At 44.7% G+C, this 18,619-nt stretch overlaps 15 non-coding genes and 1 pseudogene across 15 annotated transcripts; all 16 read left to right on the top strand.

The window, feature by feature from the left end:
• The first annotated feature begins 409 nt into the window (after nt 1-409).
• LOC130394310 (5S ribosomal RNA) lies at nt 410-528 on the top strand. The gene has a single exon (XR_008897481.1). It is a non-coding gene; the product is annotated as a 5S ribosomal RNA (ribosomal RNA).
• Nucleotides 529-1,055: 527 nt separating this feature from the next.
• LOC130399755 (5S ribosomal RNA) lies at nt 1,056-1,174 on the top strand. Its single transcript, XR_008902255.1, has one exon. It is a non-coding gene; the product is annotated as a 5S ribosomal RNA (ribosomal RNA).
• Nucleotides 1,175-8,242: 7,068 nt separating this feature from the next.
• Nucleotides 8,243-8,361, top strand: LOC130400506 (5S ribosomal RNA). The gene has a single exon (XR_008902988.1). It is a non-coding gene; the product is annotated as a 5S ribosomal RNA (ribosomal RNA).
• Nucleotides 8,362-8,890: 529 nt separating this feature from the next.
• Nucleotides 8,891-9,009, top strand: LOC130399843 (5S ribosomal RNA). The gene has a single exon (XR_008902340.1). It is a non-coding gene; the product is annotated as a 5S ribosomal RNA (ribosomal RNA).
• A 2,034-nt stretch (nt 9,010-11,043) lies between these two features.
• On the top strand, nt 11,044-11,162 carry LOC130396192 (5S ribosomal RNA; annotated as a pseudogene).
• A 519-nt stretch (nt 11,163-11,681) lies between these two features.
• LOC130394725 (5S ribosomal RNA) lies at nt 11,682-11,800 on the top strand. Its single transcript, XR_008897856.1, has one exon. It is a non-coding gene; the product is annotated as a 5S ribosomal RNA (ribosomal RNA).
• Nucleotides 11,801-12,319: 519 nt separating this feature from the next.
• On the top strand, nt 12,320-12,438 carry LOC130395451 (5S ribosomal RNA). Its single transcript, XR_008898506.1, has one exon. It is a non-coding gene; the product is annotated as a 5S ribosomal RNA (ribosomal RNA).
• A 529-nt stretch (nt 12,439-12,967) lies between these two features.
• Nucleotides 12,968-13,086, top strand: LOC130399775 (5S ribosomal RNA). Its single transcript, XR_008902274.1, has one exon. It is a non-coding gene; the product is annotated as a 5S ribosomal RNA (ribosomal RNA).
• Nucleotides 13,087-13,615: 529 nt separating this feature from the next.
• Nucleotides 13,616-13,734, top strand: LOC130399786 (5S ribosomal RNA). Its single transcript, XR_008902285.1, has one exon. It is a non-coding gene; the product is annotated as a 5S ribosomal RNA (ribosomal RNA).
• Nucleotides 13,735-14,263: 529 nt separating this feature from the next.
• LOC130399798 (5S ribosomal RNA) lies at nt 14,264-14,382 on the top strand. Its single transcript, XR_008902296.1, has one exon. It is a non-coding gene; the product is annotated as a 5S ribosomal RNA (ribosomal RNA).
• Nucleotides 14,383-14,911: 529 nt separating this feature from the next.
• On the top strand, nt 14,912-15,030 carry LOC130399810 (5S ribosomal RNA). The gene has a single exon (XR_008902308.1). It is a non-coding gene; the product is annotated as a 5S ribosomal RNA (ribosomal RNA).
• A 529-nt stretch (nt 15,031-15,559) lies between these two features.
• On the top strand, nt 15,560-15,678 carry LOC130399822 (5S ribosomal RNA). The gene has a single exon (XR_008902319.1). It is a non-coding gene; the product is annotated as a 5S ribosomal RNA (ribosomal RNA).
• A 529-nt stretch (nt 15,679-16,207) lies between these two features.
• Nucleotides 16,208-16,326, top strand: LOC130399833 (5S ribosomal RNA). Its single transcript, XR_008902330.1, has one exon. It is a non-coding gene; the product is annotated as a 5S ribosomal RNA (ribosomal RNA).
• Nucleotides 16,327-16,854: 528 nt separating this feature from the next.
• LOC130399845 (5S ribosomal RNA) lies at nt 16,855-16,973 on the top strand. Its single transcript, XR_008902342.1, has one exon. It is a non-coding gene; the product is annotated as a 5S ribosomal RNA (ribosomal RNA).
• A 529-nt stretch (nt 16,974-17,502) lies between these two features.
• On the top strand, nt 17,503-17,621 carry LOC130399858 (5S ribosomal RNA). The gene has a single exon (XR_008902353.1). It is a non-coding gene; the product is annotated as a 5S ribosomal RNA (ribosomal RNA).
• Nucleotides 17,622-18,150: 529 nt separating this feature from the next.
• On the top strand, nt 18,151-18,269 carry LOC130399869 (5S ribosomal RNA). Its single transcript, XR_008902364.1, has one exon. It is a non-coding gene; the product is annotated as a 5S ribosomal RNA (ribosomal RNA).
• Nucleotides 18,270-18,619: the final 350 nt, after the last annotated feature.

The raw sequence follows: 18,619 nt of genomic DNA on the forward strand, positions 1-18,619 counted from the left end.
TCAAAACTATTTTGTGAAACATGAGGACAGTATAGTGATACTGCCAGCAGGGAGCACCAGAGAGCTGAACCGACAGTTGTACATTTCTTAAACTTTCACCAACACAAACACGCACGCTCACTTCAGATCATGGGAGGACGTCAAAAAATCACCACCCATTCTCTTACACTTTAACCGTTAACCTTGGTTCAAACATTTAACATCACACGCACACGCAGTGTATTTCAGATAATTAATGAATTCAGATGTCACAATGATCGTTTACATGGATAAGGAGTCCTACTGAATCAATTACTGCCGTTATATCTAACTAATGATTGTTTTTGTAAAAGTGTAACGTCGAGCCTCAGCAGCTTTCTCACTCCTTATGTGCTACTGTATAAAACCTGGTTTTGCGCCGGCACTATTTGCTTTCGGCCATACCACCCTGAACACGCCCGATCTCGTCTGATCTCGGAAGCTATGCAGGGTCGGGCCTGGTTAGTACTTGGATGGGAGACCGCCTGGGAATACCAGGTGCTGTAAGCTTTTTCTTTTTCAACTCGAGCTCATTGCCTCCGTGGCCTACCGTGGCGTACCGTGACCTGATGTTTACTTCCAACCGCTTTGGAGGATTTAAGCAACATACAAAAACTGACAACGTCTCTCAAAACTATTTTTGTGAAACATGAGGACAGTATAGTGATACTGCCAGCAGGGAGCACCAGAGAGCTGAAACGACAGTTGTACATTTCTTAAACTTTCACCAACACAAACACGCACGCTCACTTCAGATCATGGGAGGACGTCAAAAATCACCACCCATTCTCTGACACTTAACCGTTAACCTTGGTTCAAACATTTAACATCACACGCACACACAGTGTATTTCAGATAATTAATGAATTCAGATGTCACAATGATCGTTTACATGGATAAGGAGTCCTACTGAATCAATTACTGCCGTTTATATCTAACTAATGATAGTATTTGTAAAAGTGTAACGTCGAGCCTCAGCAGCTTTCTCACTCCTTATGTGCTACTATATAAAACCTGGTTTTGCGCCTACACTAATTGCTTACGGCCATACCACCCTGAACACGCCCGATCTCGTCTGATCTCGGAAGCTAAGCAGGGTAGGGCCTGGTTAGTACTTGGATGGGAGACCGCCTGGGAATACCAGGTGCTGTAATCTTTTCTTTTTCAACTCGAGCTCATTGACTCCGTGGCCTACCGTGGCGTACCGTGACCTGATGTTTACTGCCAACCGCTTTGGAGGATTTAAGCAACATACAAAATCTGACAACGTCTCTCAAAACTATTTTTGTGAAACATGAGGACAGTATAGTGATACTGCCAGCAGGGAGCACCAGAGAGCTGAACCGACAGTTGTACATTTCTTAAAATTTCACCAACACAAACACGCACGCTCACTTCAGATCATGGGAGGACGTCAAAAAATCACCACCCATTCTCTGACACTTTAACCGTTAACCTTGGTTCAAACATTTAACATCACACGCACATGCAGTGTATTTCAGATAATTAATGAATTCAGATGTCACAATGATCGTTTACATGGATAAGGAGTCCTACTGAATCAATTACTGCCGTTTATATCTAACTAATGATTGTTTTTGTAAAAGTGTAACGTCGAGCCTCAGCAGCTTTCTCACTCCTTATGTGCTACTGTATAAAACCTGGTTTTGCGCCTGCACTAATTGCTTACGGCCATACCACCCTGACGCCCCCTACAGTGTTGGAGTACGTAGTGTTTTTTTTTGGACAGCCGCATGGTAAATTGTTTGTTCTGGTGGAGAGAATTTTGGAGTGTTGCTATCTGGTCTAACAAGCCAGTTATTTGTGTTTTTTTTCGTCCCCCGCAGTCATAGACTGTTGGGGGATCGCTCTGAGTTATTATATATATACTTTTCCAGTCGTTTTTGTTTGTTTGCAACGGTGGAGGCGAGAATGATCCGGGGCCTAGCTTCGGCGAAGCCACCGGGCGAAATGAGTGCCGGCGGGCAGCGAGCTGGAGGGACGGTGAATGGAGCAGGACTTGAGGTGGAGGAGGACGGAAAAGCTGGCGGGTTGCGAGGAGGAAGGAGTGTTGCGGAGGAGTCGGGAGGAGAAAGGAGAGAAGGAGAGAGCGGGGGAGATGGGAACGGCAAGGCGGCTGGAGGCGGGCAAGAGCAGGTGGCTGGTGGAGAAACAGTGGACGGGATTAAGAAGGTAGAGCGCATGTATGAGAGGAGGCTCACGGTTTGCGTGGAGCAGTGCGGGGACGTTATACCCATAGGAGAATTAATGAAGGCTATGGCGGTCGTGTGCGGAGAAATCCGGGCCTGTAGGGTGCTGGCCCTCGGGAAGCTGGAGGTGACGGTGTGCGGAGAGAGGGGGAAGGACCGTCTGCTCGATGGGTTTAAAATACACAACACTAGGATTATTGCCAGAGAACTATGTAATGACGAGCTGGTGGTTTCCTTTCTTACCCTGCCAGCATACATTTCTGATGCGGAAATCCTGGATAAACTAAGTGGGTGGGGAGTCCGGGCGCTTTCGTCAATCAAGAGGAGGATGTGGCCGGGCACCAATATTGCCGATGGTACAAGGATTGTACGGGTCAAATTTAATGAGCTCGTGCAATCCTTGCCATATTCCACTAAATTCAATACCGCAACGGGTGTTGAATACTTTAGAGTAATCCACGACCGCCAGATGAAGGTTTGTAGGAGCTGTATGCAGCCGGGCCACATCCTGCGTGAGTGCCCGGATTTTACCTGTCATAATTGCGGATGCCAGGGCCACTACGCTCGGGAGTGTGCCACTGGGGTGGCAAAGTGTCTGACATGCCGGAGGAGAGAGAGAGACTGTATATGCCCGGTGGAGAAGGAGGCGGAGGAGGACGGCGGCGAGCTGGATGGTGACGAACCGGGGGCGCCGGATGACGGTGGTGGTGAGGACGAGGAGGAGGGCATGGGCGCGAGCATGGACCGGGACGGTGCCTCTGGGGGGGAGGAATTCCCCACGTTGCTGGAGGAGGAGCTCACCTCGGGCCAGCCTGCGGACCTGAGGGGAGAGCGGAGCGAGGGCCTGCCGCGGCGGCAGGGAGACAGGAGCGTGAGAGGCAGAGGTGAAAGACGGGAAGGGGTAAGAATGTTTGGGGATGGGACGGGGAAAACTGTACTTAAAATGATTTGGGGCAATGATGAGGTGGGTGAGAGTGGGGATTTTGTGGATAATACTGTGAGGGAGGGGAGCTCGGGGAGTGATATGGACATGGAGGAGCTAAGGGAGGCGAAAAAAAGGATGTCCGCAAAGCAAAAGACGGAGGGGAGTGGGAAGAAGAATAAGAATTGTTAATTTTTTTGATGAAGGTTATTGTGCTAGCTGGCTCTTTTTCGTTGGTTTTTCCTTATTTTATTTTTTATTATTTATGGCTTTGGTTATTTTTTTCCCTGAATGCGAACGGTATGAGAACTGAATATAAAAGAAATGCCATATTGGACATAAGAGCTGATATTTTGTGTTTACAGGAAACTAGGTGGGATGACAACCTACTGAATAGGAGTAGAAAGCAGTGGAAAGGCCAGATTTATTTTTCTGAAGGGACTCCCAGGGCCAGGGGAGTGGCAATATGTTTTAATAGTGCTAAAATAACGGGGATTAATTTAGTTCATAGAGATTTAGAGGGGAGGTTGTTAGTTGTTGATTGTGTTTATGAGGGGAGGGAACTTAGAATAATTAATTTACATGCACCCAATGGGGAGAAGGAGAGGAGGGTTTTTTTGGCTGGTTTAAATGTGTGGTGCAACCCTAACTGTATGATTGTGGGGGATTTTAATGTTATTTTGACTCGGTCTGATTTATCGAGTAACAATACGTTTAAAGGGGACAGCACTAGGCAAACCCTTAGGGACTTGATGGAGAACTATCAATTGGTAGACATATGGAGAGTCCTACACCCGTGGGAAAAGGTTTTTTCAAGGAGGCAACTTGTTGCTAATACTCTGAAACAGAGTAGGATTGACTTTGTGTTGGTACAAAGTGGTAATGTTAAATTAATTAAGAGTGTGGAATACATCAATAATACCTGGAGTGACCACGCGGGGATTAGGTTAGAGGTGGGAGGGAGGGGAGGGAGTGTCAACCAGAGGCCTTGGTGCTTTAATGCCAGCTTTTTGGGAGATGCTGTGTTTATGAAGAGCATGGGTTTTTTTTTGAAGAGAACGATGGATGAATGGAATGATGATGCGAATATGAGTGTGTGGTGGGAGAGTGTGAAAATAAGAATTAAAAACAAATGTGTCAGGTATGGTATAGAAAAAAGGAAAAGGGAAAATGCAGAGGAGGTTCATTTGAGAAAACAACTAAATGAGGAAATTAAACTGTTAGATGAGGAGGGTAATATATGTACGGAAAAATATGTGGATTTAAAAGAAAAATTGAGTGCCTTAGAGGTAGCGAAGTGTAGAGGGGCTGCTATTAGAAGCAGGATACAATATATGTACGAAGGGGAAAGGAGCACAGCCTTTTTCCTGGGTTTGGAAAAACAAAAACAAAATAAAACGGAGATAAAGGAGGTATTAGATAATGGTGGTCAAATAATAACTGATAAGGAAGAGATATTAAAAGTAGTTAGGGATTATTATGAGTGTTTATTTAAAAAAGATGCATGTGATGAGGATAGTGTGGGAGAGGCCTTAGAGGCACTGGAGAGGACTTTAAGTAGGGAGGATAGTGCTTGGTGCGATTGTGAATTTTCTGTGCAAGAGATTTATAGTGCTATTGATGGACTAAACAAGAATAAGAGCCCGGGGAGTGATGGTCTGACAGCCGAGTTTTACGTCGGCTTTAAGGGAATTCTGGCTCCGGTGGTTGAAAAACTCTGCAAGTATGTGGAGAAAACAGGCTGGCTCCCGGAGAGTATGGGATTAGGCATAATTACGATTTTTTATAAAAATAAGGGTGATAACAAAAATCTTGATAACTATAGGCCAATCAGTCTACTCAACACTGACTATAAAATTATTGCTAAGATACTTGCGAATAGAATGAGGGAGGTAATAGGCTCAGTAATAGGTCCAACTCAAGCGTATAGCATTCCGGGGAGGGACATTGGGGATTCGATATTAACAATAAAACAGGTAGTTAGAGATATGGAAGGGGAGGGAGGATTGTGGCTGGGGATTGATTTAAACAAAGCGTTTGATAGGGTGGATCAGGATTTTTTGGGGAGGGTACTGGAGAAACTTGGACTTGGGACTAAATTAAGGGGGTGGGTGGGATTGCTCTATGGGGGGGCTAAGAGTAAAATTAAGTGTAACGGTGCTCTGACTGACTCTTTCGATGTCAAGAGGTCAGTGAGGCAGGGCTGCCCAATGTCAGCACTGCTCTATAGCATGGTGGCGGAGCCGTTGGCGGCTTTAATTTTGAATGACAAAAGAGTGTGTGGAATAGGTAAGGGAAAAATTAGTTTAATGCAGTATGCGGATGATATTAATGTAATGGTAAAAGTGAGAGTGATGTGGATATAGTGTTGAAACATATAGAAACGTATGAGAGAGCTTCAGGAGCAAAAATTAATATGGAGAAATCTGAAATAATGGGGATGGGTAGGAACAAAGACCTAGATAACAAATGGGGATTCAAAGTAGTGGAGAATCAAAGAAAAGTGCTCGGAGTGTATGTTGGTAGTGATGAGAATGAATGCGATGATTTGACGTGGAAGGATGTTATTGGGCGTATGCAAAAGACCCTGAGTATGTGGAGGGCTAGGGGTCTGCTGTTGAGGGGAAGGGTGGCCGTCACCAATGCTCTAGTGTTGTCGCAGGTGAATCATGCCTTGAGCACTTGTGCGCTTCCGACTTGGGCTGAGCAGAAGATTGCCAAAGTCGTTAGAGACTTTATTTGGAGGAGCAAAGCAGCCAGTATAGCGCATAGAACGCTGATAAGGGTCAATGATCAGGGTGGGCTAGGATTGATGGACGTACTCGCAAAAAGAACTGCGTTACGAACTAAATTGATAGGCAAATTTAGGGATGCAAGTCGGGAGGCGGCCTGGAAGGGCCACTTCAGCCAGTGGCTGAGCACATTTGGTCTCTTAAGTGATGACAATTTGTTGCAGACGCAGAACGCAGCGGCATATGCACATCTGCCGCGGTTCTTCCAGGAGGTGCTCAACGCGTGGTTCCTGCTGTTTCATAAGACTGCACTCGTATGCGAGTCAAGAGCGTCTGTGATGAGGCTACCTTTCCTCTCCAGCCCATATTTTAAACAAGGGGGCGGAGGGGTCATCAAGAGCGTGGCTCTTGAGAGGGCGGGGCTGAAGCGGGTGGGAGATCTAGTCGACAGGGGAGGGAGATGGGATAAAGAAAGAGTGATTAGGATAATGAGAGAGAAGGGGATAACATATAGGAGGGGAGTGATTGTGAAAGTGTTGGAGAGAGTGGAAGAGTGTGTGATGAGTGAATGGGGGGACGGGTTTAGAAATAAGGGGAGGGTTGGGCAGGATGATGTGGTGGGAATCTTCCTGTGCCTGGGGGGGGAGTCACACGCCATTACTGATGTCAAGACAAAGATTTGGTACAAGCATGCATTGACACATAGAGTGCAAAAACCCACATGTGAGAGTAAATGGGCAGACACATATCCGGACATTACACCCAACATTTTGTGGAAGTACATTAACATACCGCACACACCGCATGCAATATTTGATCTTGATTTCAAGATAAGGCACAGGAGGATTTTCACATGCATCATCCTGCACCAAATGCACAGGGGAGTGTATGGGAGGACGTGTATGGTGTGTGAAAGTGGGGATGAAGACGTGAATCACATTTTTGTGTATTGTTGCGAGCTAGTGGAATTCTGGGGAAAAATCAAGGGGCTGCTGGGAGGGTGCAGTGTGGGAGACTGCTGGGTGGAACGGGGGTGGGAATTGTCTGTACTCTTGGGAGTGAGTAGGAAATATAGAAATTGGAAAATGATCAATATGATCTTTGGATTTGCAAGGAGGGCGATTTTTAACAGGCGCAATTTTGCGCTGTATGAAAGGAGAAAGTTGGATGCATGGAGGCTGTTTGTGAATGAATGGAAAAGACACTTACGAATGCTGTATGTTGTGGACGAGGCTTTGTTTGTGAGTATGTTTGTAGAGAGTGCGGGAGTATGTGGTGTGAATGAGAATGGAATTGTATGGATGACTGAGCAGGGCACCGTTTGGGGTTGATTTGGGTGGTTTAAAGGGGGTGGCATAATTTTGGAGGTGGGAGAGCGAGGGAGTTTTGTGTGGGATTTTGGTTTTGTGTGTTTTTTTCGAATGAGGGGTGGTTTAATTTTGTGGGTAAATGTTCGAGGTTAAAAATTCTGGGTTTGGGCTGTTCGGTTTGTGCTTTGGGACTGAGGGGCGGTTTAATTTCGAGGGTAAGTGTATTTGGGAAAAGATACTGTTTTTGCTGTGTGGTTCTTATTTTTAATTTAAAAGAGAAAGTGTGTTTAGTTAATTGTTTGTGCGGTTTGTGGTTTAATTTGTGGGCAGTTTTTCATTTACTTTTATTTGATATATGTATAAATGAATGCGTAATTGTATAAAATTGAATATATTTTTGATAATAAAAAAGATTAAAAAAAAAACACGCCCGATCTCGTCTGATCTCAGAAGCTAAGCTGGGTCGGGCCTGGTTAGTACTTGGATGGGAGACCGCCTGGGAATACCAGGTGCTGTAAGCTTTTTCTTTTTCAACTCGAGCTCATTGCCTCCGTGGCCTACCGTGGCGTACCGTGACCTGATGTTTACTGCCAACCGCTTTGGAGGATTTAAGCAACATACAAAAACTGACAACGTCTCTCAAAACTATTTTTGTGAAACATGAGGACAGTATAGTGATACTGCCAGCAGGGAGCACCAGAGAGCTGAACCGACAGTTGTACATTTCTTAAACTTTCACCAACACAAACACGCACGCTCACTTCAGATCATGGGAGGACGTCAAAAAATCACCACCCATTCTCTGACACTTTAACCGTTAACCTTGGTTCAAACATTTAACATCACACGCACACGCAGTGTATTTCAGATAATTAATGAATTCAGATGTCACAATGATCGTTTACATGGATAAGGAGTCTTACTGAATCAATTACTGCCGTTTATATCTAACTAATGATTGTTTTTGTAAGAGTGTAACGTCGAGCCTCAGCAGCTTTCTCACTCCTTATGTGCTACTGTATAAAACCTGGTTTTGCGCCTGCACTAGTTGCTTACGGCCATACCACCCTGAACACGCCCGATCTCGTCTGATCTCGGAAGCTAAGCAGGGTCAGGCCTGGTTAGTACTTGGATGGGAGACCGCCTGGGAATACCAGGTGCTGTAAGCTTTTTCTTTTTCAACTCGAGCTCATTGCCTCCGTGGCCTACCGTGGCGTACCGTGACCTGATGTTTACTGCCAACCGCTTTGGAGGATTTAAGCAACATACAAAAACTGACAACGTCTCTCAAAACTATTTTTGTGAAACATGAGGACAGTATAGTGATACTGCCAGCAGGGAGCACCAGAGAGCTGAACCGACAGTTGTACATTTCTTAAACTTTCACCAACACAAACACGCACGCTCACTTCAGATCATGGGAGGACGTCAAAAAATCACCACCCATTCTCTGACACTTTAACCGTTAACCTTGGTTCAAACATTTAACATCACACGCACACGCAGTGTATTTCAGATAATTAATGAATTCAGATGTCACAATGATCGTTTACATGGATAAGGAGTCCTACTGAATCAATTACTGCCGTTTATATCTAACTAATGATTGTTTTTGTAAGAGTGTAACGTCGAGCCTCAGCAGCTTTCTCACTCCTTATGTGCTACTGTATAAAACCTGGTTTTGCGCCTGCACTAATTGCTTACGGCCATACCACCCTGAACACGCCCGATCTCGTCTGATCTCGGAAGCTAAGCAGGGTCGGGCCTGGTTAGTACTTGGATGGGAGACCGCCTGGGAATACCAGGTGCTGTAAGTTTTTTCTTTTTCAACTCGAGCTCATTGACTCCGTGGCGTACCGTGACCTGATGTTTACTGCCAACCGCTTTGGAGGATTTAAGCAACATACAAAAACTGACAACGTCTCTCAAAACTGTTTTTGTGAAACATGAGGACAGTATAGTGATACTGCCAGCAGGGAGCACCAGAGAGCTGAACCGACAGTTGTACATTTCTTAAACTTTCACCAACACAAACACGCACGCTCACTTCAGATCATTGGAGGACGTCAAAAAATCACCACCCATTCTCTGACACTTTAACCGTTAACCTTGGTTCAAACATTTAACATCACACGCACACGCAGTGTATTTCAGATAATTAATGAATTCAGATGTCACAATGATCGTTTACATGGATAAGGAGCAGTGGCGGCGCCAGAAATAATTTGTTGCAGTTGCTTAACAGTTGCTGTATGAATTCAAGAGGTTGCTGGTCAAAAAAAAAAACCTTGATCAAAACACCTGAATTTGGCAGAGGCACGGCCGGGAAGACATTTTCGGCACGGGTTGGGGTGGTTGCGGTCCCGTACGAGGCAAGTTTACAGTACAGTAACAACACAGACTAATCGCACCACTGTGATTGAGTGTGATCGTATCATTTGACAGTTCAACGTGCGCTATCTTTCTCCCTCTCCCTCACACACACACAGACAAAAAGACGTAAAGACATAGAACAATATAGAGGAAGATCTTTAAGAAGGCCAACATGAAAATAGCCCAGCGGCATGTACACATTCACTGCTAGTCCAGGTGGCACTGCGGCCACACGACATATAACAAACAACATAGTTCTCTCAATCAACAGTCCGTCAGCAGTCCCCCAACTACAAGGTTAGCTGTCCTGTCAATAGTGGTGAATTGCACATCTCAGACCCACCGTCGCCACGGTACATTCCAAAGCATTCACATTAGTTGCGCGATACGTCTCAAATGTAGGCCTATGTGGAACATTAATACAATAGTTGCTATTATTGTTGAGTCAAGTCAATATGCTGCGACGGGCAAACTTAATAACCAAACGGCCTACCTTAAATCGATGTCTTGATCACAGGACTTCTTGCAATATTCCACTTTAATCCATACGGTTTAACACACCAACATTGTTAGCAAGCATGTGATAACATTGTATTGCTAATTCAGAACTGTGTAGGCTACAATATTTTCTTCCGTTTCTTGACCTCAGCATAACCCCCCTCCGAACAACTGCCAAGTCCAACACAAGTCTGGCTATTAACGAGCCCATCCTCAGCCTCGCCATCGCGAGTCGTGTTTGAACTTGATTTCTTTCGAAATAGTAAAAACTTGTCCATATTTTTTAAGCGCCAACGAGCCGGCAACGAACATCTCTGACTGATAATCTCGCCGCGAGATGTCCGCATATTTGAAATGTTATTTATTTTTCGTAAGACTATGCTATTAATGAAATTATTGTTTCAAGTACATTAAATAATAATTAATTAATATTGTACATATTGCTTGGGATCGTTTGTGTTAATTGTGTGTATGTGTTTTTTTTTAATCTGTTCATGTCACTTACAGAGTGTGCGCATGCCCAACGCTCGGGAACTGGGCACGGTGAGGGGGAGGGGAGGAGAGGAGAGTCCCAGGCTGACTCGTGTTCATTTGAACGACTACTCACTGATTATGCACTTAATCTGGTGATTCATATGACAGGAATGGTCGGTATGGTGACGGGTACCGCATTCGGCCATAGGTTTAGTTGAACTTATTTAATACCATTTTACGGAAAATGGCATTATTTCAAATATGTTGTTTGAGTTGGACAAAAAATCAGGGGTTGCTCTGGGGTTTCTGAGTAATTGCTTGGAGTTGCTATAGCAACGGCAAGCAACCGTTTGGCGCCGCCCCTGATAAGGAGTCCTACTGAATCAATTACTGCCGTTTATATCTAACTAATGATTTTTTTTGTAAAAGTTTAACGTCGAGCCTCAGCAGCTTTCTCACTCCTTATGTGCTACTGTATAAAACCTGGTTTTGCGCCTGCACTAATTGCATACGGCAAGACCACCCTGAACACGCACGATCTTGTCTGAACTCGGAAGCTATGCAGGGTCGGGGCTGGTTAGTACTTGGTTGGGAGACCGCCTGGGAATACCAGGTGCTGTAAGCTTTTTCTTTTTCAACTCGAGCTCATTGACTCCGTGGTGTACCGTGACCTGATGTTTACTGCCAACCGCTTTGGAGGATTTAAGCAACATACAAAAACTGACAACGTCTCTCAAAACTATTTTTGTGAAACATGAGGACAGTATAGTGATACTGCCAGCAGGGAGCACCAGAGAGCTGAACCGACAGTTGTACATTTCTTAAACTTTCACCAACACAAACACGCACGCTCACTTCAGATCATGGGAGGACGTCAAAAAATCACCACCCATTCTCTGACACTTTAACCGTTAACCTTGGTTCAAACATTTAACATCACACGCACACGCAGTGTATTTCAGATAATTAATGAATTCAGATGTCACAATGATCGTTTACATGGATAAGGAGTCCTACTGAATCAATTACTGCCGTTTATATCTAACTAATGATTGTTTTTGTAAGAGTGTAACGTCGAGCCTCAGCAGCTTTCTCACTCCTTATGTGCTACTGTATAAAACCTGGTTTTGCGCCTGCACTCATTGCTTCCGGCCATACCACCCTGAACACGCCCGATCTCGCCTGATCTCGGAAGCTAAGCAGGGTCGGGCCTGGTTAGTACTTGGATGGGAGACCGCATGGGAATACCAGGTGCTGTAAGCTTTTTCTTTTTCAACTCGAGCTCATTGACTCCGTGGTGTACCGTGACCTGATGTTTACTGCCAACCGCTTTGGAGGATTTAAGCAACATACAAAAACTGACAACGTCTCTCAAAACTATTTTTGTGAAACATGAGGACAGTATAGTGATACTGCCAGCAGGGAGCACCAGAGAGCTGAACCGACAGTTGTACATTTCTTAAACTTTCACCAACACAAACACGCACGCTCACTTCAGATCATGGGAGGACGTCAAAAAATCACCACCCATTCTCTGACACTTTAACCGTTAACCTTGGTTCAAACATTTAACATCACACGCACACGCAGTGTATTTCAGATAATTAATGAATTCAGATGTCACAATGATCGTTTACATGGATAAGGAGTCCTACTGAATCAATTACTGCCGTTTATATCTAACTAATGATTGTTTTTGTAAGAGTGTAACGTCGAGCCTCAGCAGCTTTCTCACTCCTTATGTGCTACTGTATAAAACCTGGTTTTGCGCCTGCACTAATTGCTTACGGCCATACCACCCTGAACACTCCCGATCTCGTCTGATCTCGGAAGCTAAGAAGGGTCGGGCCTGGTTAGTACTTGGATGGGAGACCGCCTGGGATTACCAGGTGCGGTAAGCTTTTTCTTTTTCAACTCGAGCTCATTGCCTCCGTGGCCTACCGTGGCGTACCGTGACCTGATGTTTACTGCCAACCGCTTTGGAGGATTTAAGCAACATACAAAAACTGACAACGTCTCTCAAAACTATTTTTGTGAAACATGAGGACAGTATAGTGATACTGCCAGCAGGGAGCACCAGAGAGCTGAAACGACAGTTGTACATTTCTTAAACTTTCACCAACACAAACACGCACGCTCACTTCAGATCATGGGAGGACGTCAAAAAATCACCACCCATTCTCTGACACTTTAACCGTTAACCTTGGTTCAAACATTTAACATCACACGCACACGCAGTGTATTTCAGATAATTAATGAATTCAGATGTCACAATGATCGTTTACATGGATAAGGAGTCCTACTGAATCAATTACTGCCGTTTATATCTAACTAATGATTGTTTTTGTAAAAGTGTAACGTCGAGCCTCAGCAGCTTTCTCACTCCTTATGTGCTACTGTATAAAACCTGGTTTTGCGCCTGCACTAATTGCTTACGGCCATACCACCCTGAACACGCCCGATCTCGTCTGATCTCGGAAGCTAAGCAGGGTCGGGCCTGGTTAGTACTTGGATGGGAGACCGCCTGGGAATACCAGGTGCTGTAAGCTTTTTCTTTTTCAACTCGAGCTCATTGACTCCGTGGCCTACCGTGGCGTACCGTGACCTGATGTTTACTGCCAACCGCTTTGGAGGATTTAAGCAACATACAAAAACTGACAACGTCTCTCAAAACTATTTTTGTGAAACATGAGGACAGTATAGTGATACTGCCAGCAGGGAGCACCAGAGAGCTGAACCGACAGTTGTACATTTCTTAAACTTTCACCAACACAAACACGCACGCTCACTTCAGATCATGGGAGGACGTCAAAAAATCACCACCCATTCTCTGACACTTTAACCGTTAACCTTGGTTCAAACATTTAACATCACACGCACACGCAGTGTATTTCAGATAATTAATGAATTCAGATGTCACAATGATCGTTTACATGGATAAGGAGTCCTACTGAATCAATTACTGCCGTTTATATCTAACTAATGATTGTTTTTGTAAAAGTGTAACGTCGAGCCTCAGCAGCTTTCTCACTCCTTATGTGCTACTGTATAAAACCTGGTTTTGCGCCTGCACTAATTGCTTACGGCCATACCACCCTGAACACGCCCGATCTCGTCTGATCTCGGAAGCTAAGCAGGGTCGGGCCTGGTTAGTACTTGGATGGGAGACCGCCTGGGAATACCAGGTGCTGTAAGCTATTTCTTTTTCAACTCGAGCTCATTGACTCCGTGGCCTACCGTGGCGTACCGTGACCTGATGTTTACTGCCAACCGCTTTGGAGGATTTAAGCAACATACAAAAACTGACAACGTCTCTCAAAACTATTTTTGTGAAACATGAGGACAGTATAGTGATACTGCCAGCAGGGAGCACCAGAGAGCTGAACCGACAGTTGTACATTTCTTAAACTTTCACCAACACAAACACGCACGCTCACTTCAGATCATGGGAGGACGTCAAAAAATCACCACCCATTCTCTGACACTTTAACCGTTAACCTTGGTTCAAACATTTAACATCACACGCACACGCAGTGTATTTCAGATAATTAATGAATTCAGATGTCACAATGATCGTTTACATGGATAAGGAGTCCTACTGAATCAATTACTGCCGTTTATATCTAACTAATGATTGTTTTTGTAAAAGTGTAACGTCGAGCCTCAGCAGCTTTCTCACTCCTTATGTGCTACTGTATAAAACCTGGTTTTGCGCCTGCACTAATTGCTTACGGCCATACCACCCTGAACACGCCCGATCTCGTCTGATCTCGGAAGCTAAGCAGGGTCGGGCCTGGTTAGTACTTGGATGGGAGACCGCCTGGGAATACCAGGTGCTGTAAGCTTTTTCTTTTTCAACTCGAGCTCATTGACTCCGTGGCCTACCGTGGCGTACCGTGACCTGATGTTTACTGCCAACCGCTTTGGAGGATTTAAGCAACATACAAAAACTGACAACGTCTCTCAAAACTATTTTTGTGAAACATGAGGACAGTATAGTGATACTGCCAGCAGGGAGCACCAGAGAGCTGAACCGACAGTTGTACATTTCTTAAACTTTCACCAACACAAACACGCACGCTCACTTCAGATCATGGGAGGACGTCAAAAAATCACCACCCATTCTCTGACACTTTAACCGTTAACCTTGGTTCAAACATTTAACATCACACGCACACGCAGTGTATTTCAGATAATTAATGAATTCAGATGTCACAATGATCGTTTACATGGATAAGGAGTCCTACTGAATCAATTACTGCCGTTTATATCTAACTAATGATTGTTTTTGTAAGAGTGTAACGTCGAGCCTCAGCAGCTTTCTCACTCCTTATGTGCTACTGTATAAAACCTGGTTTTGCGCCTGCACTAATTGCTTACGGCCATACCACCCTGAACACGCCCGATCTCGTCTGATCTCGGAAGCTAAGCAGGGTCGGGCCTGGTTAGTACTTGGATGGGAGACCGCCTGGGAATACCAGGTGCTGTAAGCTTTTTCTTTTTCAACTCGAGCTCATTGACTCCGTGGCCTACCGTGGCGTACCGTGACCTGATGTTTACTGCCAACCGCTTTGGAGGATTTAAGCAACATACAAAAACTGACAACGTCTCTCAAAACTATTTTTGTGAAACATGAGGACAGTATAGTGATACTGCCAGCAGGGAGCACCAGAGAGCTGAACCGACAGTTGTACATTTCTTAAACTTTCACCAACACAAACACGCACGCTCACTTCAGATCATGGGAGGACGTCAAAAAATCACCACCCATTCTCTGACACTTTAACCGTTAACCTTGGTTCAAACATTTAACATCACACGCACACGCAGTGTATTTCAGATAATTAATGAATTCAGATGTCACAATGATCGTTTACATGGATAAGGAGTCCTACTGAATCAATTACTGCCGTTTATATCTAACTAATGATTGTTTTTGTAAAAGTGTAACGTCGAGCCTCAGCAGCTTTCTCACTCCTTATGTGCTACTGTATAAAACCTGGTTTTGCGCCTGCACTAATTGCTTACGGCCATACCACCCTGAACACGCCCGATCTCGTCTGATCTCGGAAGCTAAGCAGGGTCGGGCCTGGTTAGTACTTGGATGGGAGACCGCCTGGGAATACCAGGTGCTGTAAGCTTTTTCTTTTTCAACTCGAGCTCATTGACTCCGTGGCCTACCGTGGCGTACCGTGACCTGATGTTTACTGCCAACCGCTTTGGAGGATTTAAGCAACATACAAAAACTGACAACGTCTCTCAAAACTATTTTTGTGAAACATGAGGACAGTATAGTGATACTGCCAGCAGGGAGCACCAGAGAGCTGAACCGACAGTTGTACATTTCTTAAACTTTCACCAACACAAACACGCACGCTCACTTCAGATCATGGGAGGACGTCAAAAAATCACCACCCATTCTCTGACACTTTAACCGTTAACCTTGGTTCAAACATTTAACATCACACGCACACGCAGTGTATTTCAGATAATTAATGAATTCAGATGTCACAATGATCGTTTACATGGATAAGGAGTCCTACTGAATCAATTACTGCCGTTTATATCTAACTAATGATTGTTTTTGTAAGAGTGTAACGTCGAGCCTCAGCAGCTTTCTCACTCCTTATGTGCTACTGTATAAAACCTGGTTTTGCGCCTGCACTAATTGCTTACGGCCATACCACCCTGAACACGCCCGATCTCGTCTGATCTCGGAAGCTAAGCAGGGTCGGGCCTGGTTAGTACTTGGATGGGAGACCGCCTGGGAATACCAGGTGCTGTAAGCTTTTTCTTTTTCAACTCGAGCTCATTGACTCCGTGGCCTACCGTGGCGTACCGTGACCTGATGTTTACTGCCAACCGCTTTGGAGGATTTAAGCAACATACAAAAACTGACAACGTCTCTCAAAACTATTTTTGTGAAACATGAGGACAGTATAGTGATACTGCCAGCAGGGAGCACCAGAGAGCTGAACCGACAGTTGTACATTTCTTAAACTTTCACCAACACAAACACGCACGCTCACTTCAGATCATGGGAGGACGTCAAAAAATCACCACCCATTCTCTGACACTTTAACCGTTAACCTTGGTTCAAACATTTAACATCACACGCACACGCAGTGTATTTCAGATAATTAATGAATTCAGATGTCACAATGATCGTTTACATGGATAAGGAGTCCTACTGAATCAATTACTGCCGTTTATATCTAACTAATGATTGTTTTTGTAAAGTGTAACGTCGAGCCTCAGCAGCTTTCTCACTCCTTATGTGCTACTGTATAAAACCTGGTTTTGCGCCTGCACTAATTGCTTACGGCCATACCACCCTGAACACGCCCGATCTCGTCTGATCTCGGAAGCTAAGCAGGGTCGGGCCTGGTTAGTACTTGGATGGGAGACCGCCTGGGAATACCAGGTGCTGTAAGCTTTTTCTTTTTCAACTCGAGCTCATTGACTCCGTGGCCTACCGTGGCGTACCGTGACCTGATGTTTACTGCCAACCGCTTTGGAGGATTTAAGCAACATACAAAAACTGACAACGTCTCTCAAAACTATTTTTGTGAAACATGAGGACAGTATAGTGATACTGCCAGCAGGGAGCACCAGAGAGCTGAACCGACAGTTGTACATTTCTTAAACTTTCACCAACACAAACACGCACGCTCACTTCAGATCATGGGAGGACGTCAAAAAATCACCACCCATTCTCTGACACTTTAACCGTTAACCTTGGTTCAAACATTTAACATCACACGCACACGCAGTGTATTTCAGATAATTAATGAATTCAGATGTCACAATGATCGTTTACATGGATAAGGAGTCCTACTGAATCAATTACTGCCGTTTATATCTAACTAATGATTGTTTTTGTAAAAGTGTAACGTCGAGCCTCAGCAGCTTTCTCACTCCTTATGTGCTACTGTATAAAACCTGGTTTTGCGCCTGCACTAATTGCTTACGGCCATACCACCCTGAACACGCCCGATCTCGTCTGATCTCGGAAGCTAAGCAGGGTCGGGCCTGGTTAGTACTTGGATGGGAGACCGCCTGGGAATACCAGGTGCTGTAAGCTTTTTCTTTTTCAACTCGAGCTCATTGACTCCGTGGCCTACCGTGGCGTACCGTGACCTGATGTTTACTGCCAACCGCTTTGGAGGATTTAAGCAACATACAAAAACTGACAACGTCTCTCAAAACTATTTTTGTGAAACATGAGGACAGTATAGTGATACTGCCAGCAGGGAGCACCAGAGAGCTGAACCGACAGTTGTACATTTCTTAAACTTTCACCAACACAAACACGCACGCTCACTTCAGATCATGGGAGGACGTCAAAAAATCACCACCCATTCTCTGACACTTTAACCGTTAACCTTGGTTCAAACATTTAACATCACACGCACACGCAGTGTATTTCAGATAATTAATGAATTCAGATGTCACAATGATCGTTTACATGGATAAGGAGTCCTACTGAATCAATTACTGCCGTTTATATCTAACTAATGATTGTTTTTGTAAAAGTGTAACGTCGAGCCTCAGCAGCTTTCTCACTCCTTATGTGCTACTGTATAAAACCTGGTTTTGCGCCTGCACTAATTGCTTACGGCCATACCACCCTGAACACGCCCGATCTCGTCTGATCTCGGAAGCTAAGCAGGGTCGGGCCTGGTTAGTACTTGGATGGGAGACCGCCTGGGAATACCAGGTGCTGTAAGCTTTTTCTTTTTCAACTCGAGCTCATTGACTCCGTGGCCTACCGTGGCGTACCGTGACCTGATGTTTACTGCCAACCGCTTTGGAGGATTTAAGCAACATACAAAAACTGACAACGTCTCTCAAAACTATTTTTGTGAAACATGAGGACAGTATAGTGATACTGCCAGCAGGGAGCACCAGAGAGCTGAACCGACAGTTGTACATTTCTTAAACTTTCACCAACACAAACACGCACGCTCACTTCAGATCATGGGAGGACGTCAAAAAATCACCACCCATTCTCTGACACTTTAACCGTTAACCTTGGTTCAAACATTTAACATCACACGCACACGCAGTGTATTTCAGATA

The sequence above is a fragment of the Gadus chalcogrammus genome, chromosome 12, assembly GCF_026213295.1.
Source record: "Gadus chalcogrammus isolate NIFS_2021 chromosome 12, NIFS_Gcha_1.0, whole genome shotgun sequence".
NCBI classification, from domain to species: domain Eukaryota; kingdom Metazoa; phylum Chordata; class Actinopteri; order Gadiformes; family Gadidae; genus Gadus; species Gadus chalcogrammus.